The sequence below is a fragment of the Petaurus breviceps genome, unplaced genomic scaffold (genome assembly GCF_028583685.1).
Source record: "Petaurus breviceps papuanus isolate PSGF00001 unplaced genomic scaffold, PetGlider_PUasm1.0 229, whole genome shotgun sequence".
Taxonomy (NCBI): Eukaryota; Metazoa; Chordata; class Mammalia; order Diprotodontia; family Petauridae; genus Petaurus; species Petaurus breviceps.
The window spans coordinates 30,680,622-30,687,681 of record NW_027185903.1 but is presented as its reverse complement, the minus strand read 5'-3'; the positions used below and the strand labels follow the sequence as shown (position 1 = coordinate 30,687,681).

Sequence of the window (7,060 nt, the reverse complement as noted above, 5' to 3'; positions counted from 1 at the left end):
GGTCACATAGTATTACACAATATATGTTCAAATGAATGAGTAGTGCCAATTTTGAAGTAAGCAAGTTGGCTGTATTTGAATTCTTTGTACTGGGTCATCAACAAAAAGCAGGGCAAATTCCAGCTTTACCCCTCCAAATTCCCAGGTACCCAAAATATTCCCTCCTCAACTCATGCCAGCAACCCACCTAAGTTGGAACTTCCTGCCACCTGTGGCATTAGCTTTACCTTGACTGGGGTAAAACACACACACACACACACACACACACACACACACACACATACACACACACACCCCAAAACAACAAGTCTCTTCTTTTCTACTCTTCTGTCAAAGATGAAAATGCTACAAAATGAAAAGGCCAGCCTTGTATTCATAACAAATGTCAGCTAACTGGTAAAAACAAAATGGCAAAGTTATGCTGACCTGCCTCTTTAAGCATACTATGAAATAGGCTAACTTGAGCTCTCTCTATATAGGACATCTGCTTCAAATAAAGGTCAAATATTTGATCCAGGGAAGCCTCTGAAACACTCTACAAAGGGAATCCAAAGTCCTGATGTCTGGTTGTGTGAAACGGATACACATTATCAGATCAAAGGTGCATACAGTCAGAGAAGGAACCTCCTGCCCTCCTCCCTCCTTTCTTTTCTCCACACAATTCATCTCATCCGTCTCACAGGCTGAGAAATACAACTGTGACAAGCACACTCATCACACCCCACAACGAAACCTGTAACGATGGTACAATACTTAAAGTGATAAATGTTTTCCTTGAGCCTGTCAAACTTTCTTAAAGAGCTGTTCTGGAAACAAAGCTATAGTGGCTAAAAACTTCATGGCAAAGAAAACTGAGATCAGGACCTCAGAAACGAAAGCATTCACTCTCCAGGCAAACTCCAGCAGGGTTTTACCTTTGTGTTCGGCGAAGCCTGTTTCCACTCCTCAAATGAGGCAAAGTAAAGTTTGAGAGGACAGTCCAAAAATTGGGGTCAGACATATCCATTTTTCTCTCTTTCTCTTCAATCCACTGGAGGTTCAAAGCCGTAAAAAAATAAAAAAAATTTAAAAAAAAGAGGGGAGGAAAAAAGAAAAGAAAAAAAAAAAAGAAAAAATCCCAATTATCTACTCACTCCCTCTAGAGAAAATGTCATGCGAACTGTGATCTCAAAAGCAACTTGGAGCATGTCTGAGAAGCATGCGTTCCCCTTGGATCCTATAATTAATATACAGCATTTTCTCTAAGGTTCGATAACTTGTTTCCTCTTTGGTCTGACCTCTCTTGCTCAGGCACTGCCAGCTATAAACAGTAATTACAATAGTTTAGCCCTATGTTCTGCTGAAAATGCTGTCTCTGTATGTGATTCAGCCCTAGGTACTTTGTCATCTGTTTGGCAGATACCATTCAGAGCTACTCAGAGGGGGGAGAGAAAACTACTATTTTGAGTCTTCCTTGTCAGGCAGCTGCTTATCAGAAAAAGCCTGCATGTCTGAGCAATGAACAGAACTCTAGGTTTCCTTCACCTTCTCTTTAAATGACGAGACGAAAATTTTGAAAGAGACAATTTCTTCTGTTCCCTCTTTCTCTTCCCTTTTAGGGGCAAGATACTTAAAAAAAAATATCAGCTAATCTTTAAGGAACCTTTTGCAGAATTTAAGCCGGGTACCACTGTCCTAGCCCCACTGCCTATGGGGAAATAAGGATGGAAGTAGGCATTTTTGTATGAAGAGAGAAAACAGACTAATTTCCTTAATGTCCCAAAGACGGCGTTCACATGGCAAGCAACTCGGCTTCCAAGGTTGGAAGGAAACATCTCAGTAGCAGGGACTTATGGGAAACAGCATTCAGAAGCCTGCTTGCTACCAGTGGTAGCCTCCTAGCACGTTACACACAGACATCTTCCTTCTCCTTCAACTCCCCACTCATAACAAGGAATGGATTATCCTCCTCCACAAAAAGGGGTGGGGGAGGATTTTAGCAGGACACCACAAGGTAAAGCATTATTTCACCTGCAAAGGCAACTGTGATTCATTCGGGAGTAAAGAAGGATATAACTCACAGACACCCAGGGTGGCTCACAATTACAATCCCCTGGATGAAATCTGGGATGGGTCTTCACTAACCCAGAAGCTGCCTGTTTCATAGGAAAACCAAGCAAATATAGTGCCTCACATTTAGTCCCTGAAGTCTAAAACTTTTGGTAAGCAAAACTTGGGTTTTCCTTCATACCAATGTGATTACACAGTGTATAATTGTGAGTCTGTCATAAATTAGGTGTAGCTTCATGAAATGCAACAAGTCATTTACCTAAAAGCAAAATCAAAGGATGCAAAGAGTAGAGATATCCACAGGCATTTTAAAATACTATTTCTTTGAACTAAAAAGAAAAGTACCATTACATTGAATGCATAAGCATTATGCTGAATTTTAGAAAAATGAAAAAAAAATTATCATCACCTTTATATTATAGAAACTATGGGTAGATTCGTGAATGTTCAAACTGAAAAAGACCTTACTCATTCATCCTTGGTCAAGTCATTTAACCTCTCAGGTCTCAGTTTCCTCATCTGCAAAATCAGAGTTGGATTAAATGTCATCTGAGGTCTTTTCCAACTTTGTATCTATGATGCTATGAATCATCTAGTCCTATCCCAACATTTTGCAACATGAGAAAACTAAGGCTCAGAGGAGTAAGTGTCTTACCCAAGGTCACATGGGTAATTATTTGTAGAAGCAGAATGACAACTCAAGTTGCCCAACTCTCAACTCAGTTACTTCTTCCAGTATATATAGCACACTGTCTTCTGGGTCTTCTAAGTGGGTCAACTGTAGAAGCATGGGATACGGGAGATGGTGTTTGTCCAGTGAGAAAGACCTTGGGGATTCTGTGGACTACAATTTATTATAAACCAACAGGTGTCACATAACAATCAAAAATGTTAATGTTAGACTATGCAATATTCAGAATGAGAAAGGAAAATGTTCTATGGATTCTCCTCTGAGTAGATAAAATTTGGAAAACAGTATTCAGTTCTGAGAATCAGATTTTAGAAAAGTCATGGCATAAATTTGTATAGAAGAGGCAGACTAGAATAGAGAGAACAGAGAATATGTGACAGGAAGAACTAAGGAACTCCTGGTATGGAAGTTCCCTCCACAGGTGCAGATTACAACCTGTTCATAACTTAAAATGGAGGAAAGAAGACTTAGAAGGGACATTACACTTGCCGTCAAATATCTGAAGGGATTTCATGTAGATAAGGGGTTAGATTTACTTTGCTTGGTCCCAAAGGGTAGAGATAAAAGCGATGATTTAATTTCCCGAAGAGTTGGTTATCCAAAAGCAGAATAGCCTGCCTCAGGATCCTGGCAGCAGATAGTCCTTCCTCATCCCAACGAGGACAAAGTCTGGATTACTTGGAGGGGATATTGCAGAAGGAATCAACAGGTATGGATTAGACTAGAAAGCTTCCAGTCTTCCAACTCTTTAAGAGTCTGTGTGTCTCTGTGTATATGTGTGTGAATAACATACATTCAGATGGCAATGCAGATAACATAGCAAGAACTTCTGATTTTTATCAGTGTGAGAATTCCCACTATGATAACTGCCTTCACTGATGCAGACTACAGCCTGATAGGTCTAAAAATGATCCTCTAAGAGAACTTCATGAGGCTCAGAAAAGTTAAATTATTTGTCCTTGGTCACAGAACTAGTGAATAGTAGAATCAGAATTTGAACAAGGGTCTTCTTGAGTCCAAGGCCAGCACTGTCTCCATTATACCACATTGTCTCTGAAGTAATGACAGTATAACAAATACAACTAACCTTAATGTTTTAGGAGTTACAAAGCGGATCAATGTGTGTTATCTCATTTGACAATAAGACATTGCTAAGATAAACTGTATCTATTAAAGATAAAACTTACTTACCAATTCCTCTCTCCTTGGTACCATCAACCAGGAGAAAGAAATTAGTAGAACACAAACTCAATTAGCCCACTTCATCTGGTCACCCCCAGACTGAGACCAAGCCAAGAGACCAAGCTCCACATTCTATACAACCATCCATCACTATTATCTGACCATCCACCCTTGCTATCTCTGACCTGGATCCCTTCCATCTCTTACTCTAGAGATAATAGCCAAATAGATATAATTGTTCCTGGAAAGGTCTTGTCAACTGGTTTCCCTATGTATCACCTTCCTATCCCTGGAATTTCCAAGACACTCCCTTCTCTGGCCACTTCTCTTGTATATAAGTAAAGCTCTCTGAGAAAAGGGCTCATTTCATGTTGTATTAGAATCCCATCTCATTTTGTGCCTGGCACAAAATAAGCACTTACTGAATACTTTTTTTTTTTATCATTCAACCTAATTGTCATGTATTATGAAGAAAGCAATAGCATTCAGATGACTCATGAAAACAACAAAGATGGTAATAACTGTATAATATTATTGATATAAAGAGATAAGATATGTGACTACTTTAAAATTAACAAATGGGACTTCAAATGTTGGCTTACTCACCTCTAGAGAGAAACACTGAGAACAAAGTCACTCCCAGAACTCTGAGCACCATTTTATCAGAAAGAAGTATAGAGTAGGGAAAGGGTGATTTGCTGCTTTGGGGAGCTCTTTAATCATAATTTTCATCATCTCAATGATAGTAAACATAATTATAATAACAAATACATTTGATGATCAACTTATAGTTTCCAAAGTGCTTCCACACAGACTATCTACTTTGATTCTCACTACAGGGAAGGTATGGTACTTGCCGATGAGAAAACTGAAAAACAAATTGCTCAAGTCACACCGTATGTGGTACAGCCTTAACTAGAACCCAAGATCCTTGAGATGTACAAGCTAAGTAAACTACTGGGTCTCACATTATCAGGCAACTCTAAAAATATCAGAAATAACAGTATGGGCCTCCTTAAGTCTTCATGTGACTGAGGGACTCAGCATGTGGTAACTGACTCTAATCTTCTTCACTTTCAGGACACTAGGTAATGCTACCTTTCTTGATTAAATTATATTGAAAAAACATTAACTAAGATAAGTACTAAGGATATAAACATTAAGAAAAAAAAGATTTAACATTTATTAAGTACCTCCTATATGCCAGGCATGGGGCTAGGAGCTAGAGGCACAAAAAATGGAATAATCCTATTCTCAAGGAGTTTACAATATAGAAAAAAAAAAATCCATTCAATTCAAATCAGTAAACAGTGTTGTTCTTGTTGTTGTAATTGTTGCAGTGGGGTCCAACACTTCATGACCCCATTTAGGATTTTCTTGGCAAAGATCTTGGAGTGGTTCGCCATTTTCTTCTCTAGCTCATTTGACAGATGAAGAAATTGAGCAACTTGCCCGGGATCACATAGTAAGTATCCGAGGCTGGATTTAAACTCATGAGTCTTCCTGATTCAAAGCCCAGTGCTCTATACATTGCACTACCTATCTGCGCCCAGTGACTAGATGGGCATTATTCCCTGCTCCCCATAGATAATGGTAAGATACAAAGATAAAAAATGACAATAGCTGCTCTCAAAGGGCTTATTGTGTGTACAGTGTGGCAGTAGCATGCAGATTATAGTGAGAGACAATGTGACAGGATTGAAAATGCTCTAAAAAAAACTTTGCAGAAAGTGATTTCTCCTAGATTGGAACTATCAGGGGGAAACTTAGTGGAAGGTGAATGTGAGCTGGGCTTGAGTTTAGGGAATGATTTCTATATACAGAGATGGGCTTATGAAAACTTATGGAGTAAGAAAAGATAGGAGACTGGCTAGCAAACAGGTTTGGGCATAATGGAAAGGACATAAAAAATAGTATAAGGCTGTTAAAGTAGGCTTCAAGGCAGACTGAGTAGGGCCTTGAATGCTAGTTTTTATTTTTATTTTTTGCTTTTGTGTGACTTGCCCAAGGTCACACAGCTAGTCTTTGTGTTACGTTTCTGAGGCTGGATTTGAACTCAGGTCCTCCTGATTCCAGGGCCAGTATTCTATTCACTGCACCACCTAGCCACTCCAACTAGTTTTTGTTTTATTTTATAGGCTATAAATAACCACTGAAGACTTTTGGGTCAGGGAGGGGAATGGCAGGATCATGTTAGTGTCCTCTCCTAACTTAACATTCCCCTAAGGCCAGCACTAGGTTTAGAACCAAGCCAACCAAGCTCAAGAATGGGTAGAATATTGGAGAAAACCATTTGGCCAATGAGAAGTTACTGATGAAATAATCCAGTGTTTACTTTCCTTAGAGATTCTTGTGCTCAAGTCTTACTGAATATCTCACTGTGCCATGGAACTGACTCTGTGTTCATAATACCAGATGAACACAAGCTCTGGTCAAACTTCCAGTCCTGGTTAGGTGACAGGCTACATATTTATGGCTAAGAATCAACAAGTTGTCCATCAGGTCATGAATGTTTTTGGATACTGACAAATACAGGTTCAAAAATAAAAATCCATGCCCTACTCCATGTACCCACAAGGGAATTTGCACATCTCTCACCTTTAATACTCACTTTATTGTTTTAAAAAATGTTAAAATTCCAAAGTTATAAGTACACATAATCTGTTACTTATGGGCACACTAATTTGCCATAGAATCATATGATTTAGAGCTGGAAGGGACTTTGGTTAGCATATAGTATGAATCAATTTATCATATAAATGGGGAAATTGAGGTTCAGAGAGATTAAATCACTTGCCAAAGAAAACACATCATAAAACAGCTAGAATTTGAATCCATATTTCAAAAGGCCAAATGAAATATATTTGCTAAGATATTTTACTGAATACACAATCCAATAAGACCTTTTTAAAGTTTCATAAATTCCTAAATAAAGTAGGAGTTAAAAGGGTTTAAGAAGTAAAGGTTAAATAGGGTTAAAGAGTAAGGTAAATAGGGTTAAAGAGTAAAGAAATTAAAGAAAGACTAAGGAAGAATCACATTATACATTCCTATAATTAAATCTAATGTAATCACCCTCATCATGGTATAATAAATAAAAGCTGAACATGAAGTCAGGGAGACCTGGGCTCAAGACTC

The 7,060-nt window shown here is 38.5% G+C and overlaps 1 protein-coding gene and 1 long non-coding RNA gene across 2 annotated transcripts in view; both read right to left on the bottom strand.

Annotated features, from left to right (window-relative positions):
• LOC138167497 (uncharacterized) overlaps positions 1-7,052 on the bottom strand; it is a 34,084-nt gene extending 27,032 nt beyond the window's left edge. The window contains exon 1 of the long non-coding RNA XR_011169897.1: positions 915-7,052. This is a non-coding gene — a long non-coding RNA (uncharacterized lncRNA). The remainder of the gene's footprint in view (positions 1-914) is intronic.
• MAST4 (microtubule associated serine/threonine kinase family member 4) overlaps positions 1-7,060 on the bottom strand; it is an 808,407-nt gene that overhangs the window by 202,683 nt on the left and 598,664 nt on the right. The gene's annotated exons all lie outside the window — the stretch shown is intronic.